The sequence below is a fragment of the Enhydra lutris genome, unplaced genomic scaffold, assembly GCF_002288905.1.
Source record: "Enhydra lutris kenyoni isolate GAN:26980312 unplaced genomic scaffold, ASM228890v2 scaffoldscaffold40, whole genome shotgun sequence".
In the NCBI taxonomy this organism is placed as follows: Eukaryota; Metazoa; Chordata; class Mammalia; order Carnivora; family Mustelidae; genus Enhydra; species Enhydra lutris.
This window is the reverse complement of record NW_019154124.1, coordinates 2905081-2915135: the sequence shown is the minus strand read 5'-3', so window position 1 is coordinate 2915135 and position 10055 is coordinate 2905081. Positions and strand designations below refer to the sequence as shown.

Sequence of the window (10055 nt, the reverse complement as noted above, 5' to 3'; positions counted from 1 at the left end):
ACTAGGGACCAGATTTTCAGTGGAAACAACAAGAGACACAAATAGAACATCAAAGAAGAAAAATTGTAATAAATGTTAATTTGAAATATCACTGAAAATTCATGATTTTTTTTAAAGGTGTGTATATAGATCTCTGTCATTATCCTTGATGGAGTATCATTCTTAAAGTCTGAGCATCACTAGTCTGATTATTTTGATTTCCATAAACTATTCCCCAGTTAAATGAACTAGGACTTCCTTGAGAAATGGCTTAAGTACAAGGTGAGAGTAGAGCATATTCTTGTGCAGAAAACACAGAAGTGGTCAAATATGACATACAAGGCAATGGAGAGGAGCTAGCACTGATAATATTTGGTCTACTTGAGACATCAAGAAGAATAGGGACTGTAATTCACTGAACACATTGAATCCATAAAAGTCCACAAGTCCGCACTTATATTTAAAAAGCAAAGCAAAACAAAACAAAACAAAACCAGAGCCCTGGAGTTGCAGCCAGTTCCTACTGCAGTCCCACAGTTACCCATCTCCTCTTTCCTTTCAACATGACCAATACTGCTGTGTCCTTCACCAATGACTTCCTGGTGAGTGGAGTGGCTCAGCCATCTCTAAGACCATGGTAGCACCCACTCAGTGGGTAAGCTGTTGCTGCAGCATGCCAGCAAGCAAATCACCACAGATAAGCAATACAAGGACATGATAGACTGCATGATCTGTATCCCCAAGGAGGAATGAGTCCTGTCCCTTTTGCCTGGTAACCTGGCCAATGTCAATGGATACTTCCATGCTCAGGCTCTCAGTGTTGCCTTCAAAGATAAGTACAAGTGGATTTTCCTGGGTGGTGTGGACAGTAGAACCCAGTTTTGGCACTACTTTGCAGGGAATCTGGCATCAAGTGGGGCCACATCTTTGTGTTTTGCATATCCTCTTGATTTTGCCTAACCAGGCTAGCAGTGGATGTGGGCAAAGCTGGGGCTAAAAGGGAATTCAGAGGCCTCTGCTACTACAAGTCTGCAAATCTGGTGGAATTAAAGACCTAAACCAAGGTTAGACTGCCTAATCCCTCAGCTACCAAGCTGCCTACTTCCAGATCTATGACACTGCGAAGGGAATGCTTCCAGATCCCAAGGATACTCCCATCTTCCTCAGCGGCATGATTGCACCATCCATCGCAGAGGTTGCTGTGTTGACTTCCTCTCCATTTGACGCTGTTTGTGGCCATGTGATGGTGCAGTCAGGGTGCAAAGGAAGTGACATCATATATGAGGCACACTTGACTGCTGGAGGAAGATTGCTTGTGATGACGGAGTCAAAGCTTTTTTCAAGGGTACATAGTTCAATGTTCTCAGAGGCATGGGTGATCCTTTTGTGCTTGTCTTATATGATGAAATCAAGATATTCCCATAAGTTATTTCCTACTCTTTGCCCCTCATGAATAGGCATGTTGTATCATATAATGTGTCTTGAACATTACTGACAGGCTGTTGGTTGTCTGTTTATCAACAGCAACTATTTACTGGCTGAAAATGAGAAGTGATAAAACTTATCTGACCTGTTTTCTCTTAAAGCCATTTCCATGATGATGGGACTCAATTATATTTTTTTATTTCAGTCACTCCTGATAAATAAGTTTGAAGAAACAAAAAATATCAGAAACTTAAGAATAAGTAAGTAAAAATTTTAAAAAAGAAATTAATCTATTTGCCAGCATTAAAGGTAATAGATCATCTCCTTACTCAGGAAATCGGTAATTTAAGGTTAACTAGAATTTATCCTCCATCATTGGAAGGACGTATAGTGCATACTCAATTGACAAAGGGAAGTTTTTTTAATGTTTTGAAACAGAAAGAAAGACGTTCCTGAAAATGAATGAAGGGGGAAATGACAAAAGTAGAAAATTACAAATACAGCAAACTTTAGTGAGATGTGTTCGGGCAAGAATTATCAGTAAATACTAAATCCAGTAAGTAAAAGTTTGGGGGGGCACGGAATAGGACATCTGCACAGAGCCAGAAGATCTGGCAGTGACTAAAGGAAAACATATTTGTACAATGGAAAAAATCTGTCACGATCTTAACCAGGTGATCAAATTAGCAACACTAATGGTGAAGCTGTGAGAGGTCATGTGGTCTTGAAATGGTATAGTATGAACTATGCAGATCATCTATGTGTGTCCTTACCAAAAGTATTTACCCTGACTCTACTGGTCTAGCATCTTCACATTGTCAATGCCATGAATAAAAGAGTCTAGATTAAAAGAAACATAATGACCAATGCATGATTTTATCGATAGTTGGATGAAACCACTCTACAGGGCATTTAGGAGACAACGGAAGTGTGTATTATAGACTAGTTGTCAAATGACCTAAGAAAACTTCATCTTTTTAGGTGCAATATGGTATCATAAGGAAATATTCTTATTTTTGGAAGATATTTGCTGAATTGTTTGTAATGGAACTGTCATGAGATTGCAAATTACTTTAAAATGGTTCAGTAATAGTTTGATAGATGACAGAGCAAACAGAGCAAAATGGCAACATTTTTTCAATGTGAGTGATAGATATATGATTTACTACTCTTTCAACTATTCTTTCTGTGCAACTGAAAACATCTATAATTATAAAAATTTATAAGATTGTCATTTTTATATCATCTACTTTTTAAAAACACGTAAGGCATGGTCAAGCTTGCAGCTGCCAGTGGTCCCTGTGAGAAAAACCAAATAGAGTTAACTTCAAAAATCCTCTAATGTGTAAAGGCATCAAAGAGTTGCTGATACAACCAGAATTTGAGGGCACAGGATTCTAGAGCAAGGAGAACTGCAGAGAGATGTGCTGACTTCTGCAGCCTCTTTTGTTCTGAGAGATGTTTGCCAAATCCAGGCTCAGGGCAAGAGGCGATGCACCTGGACTGGCCTAAGCACAGGGTTGCTGCTGGTGGATGGAGAAACCAGAGACCTTTAGTGGTCTCAGGGAAAGACAAAACCAAAGATTTGAAGGGCTGATAGCCAGGTAGTAACAGTAGGGCAGAGCACTAAGTGTAATTCATTGGCTATTTTCTCCCTAAGACATTTGTCAAATTCTGGAGCTGTCAAGGGCATTATTAGGTTAACACCCATGAAGAAATCTGCTGAAAAGCTGAGAGGAGTTTTTGGCAGTGCCCCTGCAATGTACATGAAGATTCAAGTTCAAGACCACCAGGGGAAGGTACCCCAGTGAACATACGAGCCTCTTGGTTAGATCTTAAAAACTATCCTTTAGGTACAGAAGAAAATTAGAGGTGGACAGAACCTTTGAGAAACCACAGCCAGTCTTAACTCTGCCTAATCCCTGACTGGATTAGAGGAATCAGCTATCACTCCATCTGCTGCCGGAGATTAAATGATAAAGCCTCTGAGAGCAATTAACATCATCTGGATCCTTTACAAGGACCACCACGGGTCTCAGTGCAACGTAAAGATGACAACATCCAGAAGCATAAAAAGAAACATCCCTTTTGCCACTTTAAGAGCAAGAGGAGGGGTGCCTGGGTGGTTCAATCGGTTAAGTGGCAGACTCTTGGTTTGGGGTCAGGTCATGGTCTTAGGATCGTGGGATCCAGCCCCATGGGGGGCTCTCAGGTTCAGTGCGGAGTCTGCTTGAGATTCTCTCTCCCTTTCATTCTGCTCCTCACCCAACTCACACTCTCTAAATAAATAAATAATGTTTTAAAAAAATAAAAAGAGCAAGGGGAAACTTCTTCAAACTTAGTCCTCTGACTTCTCACATCTCTTTGCCAGTGTCTATACCAATCATTTGGTAAAGATGATGAGATGCTCATGACTGGCTTAAACTGATTAAGGCTCATCATTCCCTTTACTCCCAATGGCCCTGGAGAGGGACTCAGCCTTTTTAGAAAGACATGGACTCTTAGGGGAGGATGAACCCAATCAGGCTCTGTTAGCAAGAAAAGAGGGAATGATCATGGAGAAGGCAACTAACAATGTTTTCACATCATCTACCAGCCATTAGTATGGCTATTCAGTCTCTTTGAGCTGCAATTTTCTCATCTGTAAAATTTAGACAATACCTCAAAAAGGCTGCTGTACATATTCAATAAGGTTATAGCTATATAAAATTATATTTATATGTAAATATATATATTTTAAATTACCAAATGTCTAGCTTATTTTTAGTGCTTCAGTAGTATTGGCTAATACTGTTTGCAATGGTTTTGAGTCTCCCTTTAGACATCTTCCAGCTGCCAGTGTCTTTTTAAGCAAGACAGCTCAATCCCAACCCAAATGCCAGGTGTGTACCCAATAGCCCAGACAGTAGGACTGGTATCTACCTTGCTCTTGCTTCTTGGTGCACTATTCTGACACCTGGAGAGGCATCTCCAGGAAAGTGGGCCATCAGAGTGTGAATTGTGACCCACAGGGAAAACTTCTTTTCCCGCCATCACTCACTTCCTCTCTGGTCCCTAATTCTGCCTTTCACAGTGTATTAATTTATTACTTTTCAATTAACAAGAGTACAGGATTCAGTGGTAAGCCAGCGGATATAAGAACCATAGGACAAATGGCTGGTGTTCTAAGAGCTCCATCTTTACTGAAAGATTTGGGATGGGTAGGGATATAGAGTTAAATAATTTAATAAGATTTATATTCTAATCAAGTTGAATGAAAGTAAATTTAATTTAATACCAAAGTAAATGTGATATGGAGAACACAAGATTATCATAGATTTTATAAATAATATGTAAGACTTGAGGAAAATTTCTGTTTGTAGTGACTGACCACCTTCCTTTGCCTTTAGGGTCACTGCATAGGAAAGGTTTCAGAGCACTGTGCTTCTGATTAAATGCATATTCTGGACATTTTCTTTTTAAGTCAAATACTAGGAATCTCTACTGAGTTTAGCACAGAGTATGTTTTGTTTTATTTTGTTTTTTCCTTTGAATAACAGGAGTGATGGGAATGCATGTTGGTAATGGCTACCTGTGGGGGAGGTGTTTGTCCCTGAAAGGCTAGGACAAAGGTTTCAGATGAGGGAAAGAGGAGAGTAGATATTGTTTTGTCTAGGGCCACTCTGAGAGGTTCAGCAAAATTTGATGAAACAATAAACAACAGACACCAGATGTGTGGACAAATGCTCATGGCTGTGCCATCCGCTGTTTTAATCACTCTGGCCAATGCGCTCTAAGCGATGGTTATTTCTATTGCCCAATGGGCACAATGGTGCCTCCTTTCCTGTGTTCACAGTGAGAATCAAGTTGAGGAAGCTGATGTACATGAAATATTCAGTATGGTTCCTGGCACAAAGTGAAGTGTTTAAGAAACGTGATAAAACCTATTACCAACTCAAGGGTTCAAAAAATTTCTTTTTATGATTACTGAAATTCATGTCTATGAGTGAGGATTCTGTGATCACAAGGACTGCTATTTCTCCCTTATTGGAGGGACACGCCTGACTGTGATAATTCTAACACCAGGGGCATATTTTGTGAAGGAATTATCCCAAGATAACTCAGTCTTGTCCTTGATTATGTAACTAACTATTCTTGGTAACCTGCTCTGAAACAGGAGAGTTTACTAGTTAAATTCCTTTACTAGTTAATACAACCAAGTGTGCTGGATATAAGCAGGCTGGAGGCGACAAAGATAAATCAGATATAGACGGACTTTTAAAATAACTCACCCTCAAAAAACCCTCCAAAAAATAAAAACAAAAAAACCCAACTCACTGGCCAGGAGGGAAGATAGGGCTGTCGCTATCCATCTTAGCAAGATAGAAAGTGCTAAGTGCCTCAAGGTTACAAATAAAATACCATGAGAGTTACAAAGAAACCACATGTTGTCCCCACTTCAAAGCCAGATTAGTTACAAATGAAGGGGAATGAGATTTTTTTTTAAAACATTTTATTTATTTGACAGAGCACAAACAGGGGGAGCAGTAGGCAGAGGCAGAAGCAGGCTCCCCACTGAGCAGGGAGCCTGATGCGAGGCTCCATCCAGGACCCTGAGATCATGACCTGAGCTGAAGGCAGATGCTTAACTGACCGAGCCCCCCAGGCATCCCGGGGAACAAGATTTAAAGGAGGAATATTCTCATCAAACTACTAATAGACACTCATTTGGTTTAATATAATAAGGCTGCTGTCTTGAAATCCTTCGTAATTTTTGAACAAGGAATCTCACATGTTCACTTTTCACTGGGTCATGCAAATTATGTGGCTGGTCCTCGATGGGACCAGGAAAGTAGGTTGGGAAAAGGATCTATCAGAGCAGAGGTAACAAAGCAGTTGCTCTTAGGGTCCTGGATTCCTCCACATCTGCTTACTATTCCTGCTACCAGCAGTAAATTATCTCACAATTTACTGCATTTATCATTTGGATTTTGCCTAAGTATGGCTTTTGCTTGCTGGTAACTTCTCAAGGACCTACTGCCTCATGGCCTCTTCGCTTGCCTTCCGCTAACTGTGCAGCTATTTCTTTAGCTTACATGAACCTGCGGAACAGGGACTGTGATAATTATATTCCCTTAGCCCTTCCAACAGCCCTCTGAGGAAAATACTGCCATTACCTCTGTTTTACACATAAGGACCCCTGAATTCTTATACAATAATGGTAAAAGCCACACCATACCTAGGAACAAAGTGCTCTCAGAGCAAATATACATACTTGAGCAACTATAAATTTGGTAGTATATTTATGATTTCCAGGAGGAAGTAACAACTGAGCTAAGGCTTTAAAGATCAGAAGCTTTTTTTAGGCTAAGAAAGACAGGAGGTTAGTCCAGGCAAAGGGAACAGCATTAGCAAAGGCACAGGGAAAGAGGATACGTTTCTTCTGGACCAGACATGTCTGCTAGGGCTGATAGAGGTTACAGGAGCTAGTCTCTGAGGAAGGGGTGGCATGGGTAAAGAAATTGGGAATATAACTTGAGGTCATGCACAGGAATTTGGATTATCCCACAGAGGACCATAAGGTATTAGATATTGGGGAGAAGAGTGGCATGAACAGTTGTTTTTAAAAGAAAACTTTGGCACAAGAGTGGAGGATGGGGGGTGGGAAGTGGGAAGCAGGGTTGAGGCAAGGAAGCAAAGGATAAAGGGAGAGGCAGTAATGGTTGCATGGTTTGAACTGGTACAGTGAGGAAACTGAGGGAACGTGCACTCCAAGGAGAACCTGACAGAAGTGACTGAGCCCTAGCAAAAGTGTGTAGATAGAATTCAAAGTGGTCAGAACTGAGGGGAGGCTCTGTGATGACAGAGGGATGGGCAAGGGTCAATGGTGACCATTGGAAGAGAGTAATTAAAATCAGTGTTTTTTCATGTTAGTGACTCTCAAAGAATCCCAGTCAAAATGCTCTGCTTTGGCTGATGGGACAAGGGATCAGGAGTAGTGCAAGGTGTCGAAGAAGTTGAAAAGGAATTTAAATCCTCTGGTCTGCCAGAGCTAGGGAAGAGGTAGAGTAGGCAAGGGACCAGTGTGGGTTGTCAACAACTTCTCAGCATTTTGTCTGGCTTCCCCACTGTCTAGAGACTAGAATCTCTCACAACATCCATCTTCCAGGTACACCACAATTCTTCACCGTCATGATAAATTAAATTCCTTTTCAGCTTTGATTTTCTTCATGCTCACAGCAGACTACAGTGTGCAAAGTACAAAGTCTGTTGGTCTGACTTACAAGAGGCTGGGACATTCTGTTCTATAAACATCTGTCATGAGACCAAAATAACCCACATCTTTAGTGGCCAAATTTTAACAGCTATAAACTGCTTCCTGCTTTTAGTACAGAATCACTGACAAAATTCTTATTTTTGGGGTCCCACTGTTTAAAATAAAGGGGCATCTGAGTGACTTAGTCGGTTAAGCATTTAACTCTTGATTTTGGCTCAGGTCAGGATTTCAGGGTTGTGAGATCAATCCTCATGCGGGGCTCCATGCTCAGTCTGGAGTCTGCTTCTCTCTCTTTCCCTCTCCCTCTACCCCCTCATTACTTGCCCTCTCTCTCTCTCTAAAATAAATAAAGCTTTAAAAAAAATAAATAAATAGGTGTGCCTGGGTAGCTCAGTCATTAAGCGTCTGCCTTCCGCTCAGGTCATGAACCCGGGGTCCTGGGATCGAGCCCCACATCAGGCTCCTTGCTCAGCGGAAAGTCTGCTTCTTCCTCTCTCACTCCCCCACTTGTGTTCCCTCTCTCGTTCTCTCTATCTCTGAAAAATAAATAAATAAATCTTTTGAAAAAATAAAAACATTTCTAAAAATATAAATAAATGTATTACAGAAGATTCCAATATGTGTGAAGAAGAAATTAAAAGTCATCCACAATATCATCACCTAATGAAAATTACTAATAACATGTTACAACCAGCCTGCTCCATACACACATTTTTCATAAATCTTGCAGTCGTACACACTATACTATTTTTCAGCTTTCTTCTTACCAATATTTTGTGTCTCCATTAACAAGACAATGAATATGATTTTACATTATTCTTAACTGTAAAACATCCTCATGTATAAATGTTAAAAGTGATTTTTTTGGTATTTCATAATGTTTTTATTTCATATTTTCTTTAAAAAAAATTTTTTTTTTAGTGTTCCAAAGTTCATTGTTTATGTACCACACCCAGTGCTCCATTCAATACATGCCCTCCATAATACCCAAGTAATCTCTACCCCCAATGTGGGGCTCAAATTCACAACCCCAAGATCAAGAGTGGCATGTCCTGGGGCACCTGGGTGGCTCAGTGGGTTAAAGCCTCTGCCTTCAGCTCAGGTCATGATCTCAGGGTCCTGGGATTGAGTCCCGCATCAGGCTGTCTGCTCAGTGGGGAGTCTGCTTCCCTCCAACTCTGTCTGCCTCTCTGCCAACTTGTGATCTCTGTCAAATAAATTTAAAAAAAAATCTTAAAAAAAGAATCTTTAAGAGTGGCATGTACTAATTGTTTTAATCTGGTTGTATTTATGCTTTTTCTACCTTATATTTGATTTTCTATGTTCTCACCTTCTTAAGTCTTCCATGTCAGTCAATCTTGTGCTTTTATTTGCCCAGGTCAATAGGATCTGTATGTCTTACCTGTGGGCCAGTGCTTCCTGCTCCTTAAGAAAGTCCAGTCTCACATCTACTTAGCCTGTGATGCTCCCCTCCCCAGACCTGTTGCCACCTGGCTCACTTCCCAAAACTCTCTAGCTCTGCCTGTAGAACATGGTCAGTCACCTAGCATTTTAAAGAGAAGCTTACTATGGAGATCATGATCTTCTCTTTACATTAAGGCCCAACACAGAGGAAAACCTTCCTTTCCCAGGCCATATATCTAAGTGTAATCTTTCCCAACTGTCTTGCAAATACCATCTTCTGGAGAAAGAGAGGAAAGCAAAGGAGAGAGGTGGGGGAAAGATGAAGACAGAAGAATGGCTTGCTAGTTCACTGCAAACTCACTGAAACAAAACATAAACACCAAGACCTACTGGTGCTCAATCTATAATATCAGCCTTCTTTTATACTAAACCCAGCTCTCTTTGTCTTTAGTTCCAAGTCTTTAAAGATTTTATTTATTTATTTATTTGACAGAAAGAGATCACAAATAGGCAGAGAGGCAGGCAGAGAGAGAGAGAGAGGAGGAAGTAGGCTCCTCGCTGAGCAGAGAGCCTGATGTGGGGCTCAATCCCAGGACCCTGGGATCATGACCAGAGCCGAAGGCAGAGGCTTTAACCCACTGAGCCAACCAGGCGCCCCAGTTTCAAGTCTTTAATCTTGGGGAAATGACAGCATAAAAGCCCTATGATGTTAAGTGTTAGGTCACTAAACGGCCATTCACTGGTATCAGGATTGATGCCAGTAGGTAAGGAGAGGCACCAAAGAGAGGAAGGCTATCTGATATCACCAAACTGTGGAAGGAACAGATAAGGAACATTGTGTCATCTTGGGTGGCTCACATAACTCCTCTATACCTAATTTGCTGGATCTGTAAAATTGAGTGGTATACAGTAAGTGCTCAATAAATACTAGACTATTTTTTTCAGTACCTCATACAGTGTTGGGCTTATAACACTTATTTGATAAGTTTCA

At 40.7% G+C, this 10055-nt stretch overlaps 1 pseudogene; it reads left to right on the top strand.

Moving 5' to 3' along the window:
- The first annotated feature begins 542 nt into the window (after positions 1 to 542).
- On the top strand, positions 543 to 1652 carry LOC111155338 (annotated as a pseudogene).
- Positions 1653 to 10055: the final 8403 nt, after the last annotated feature.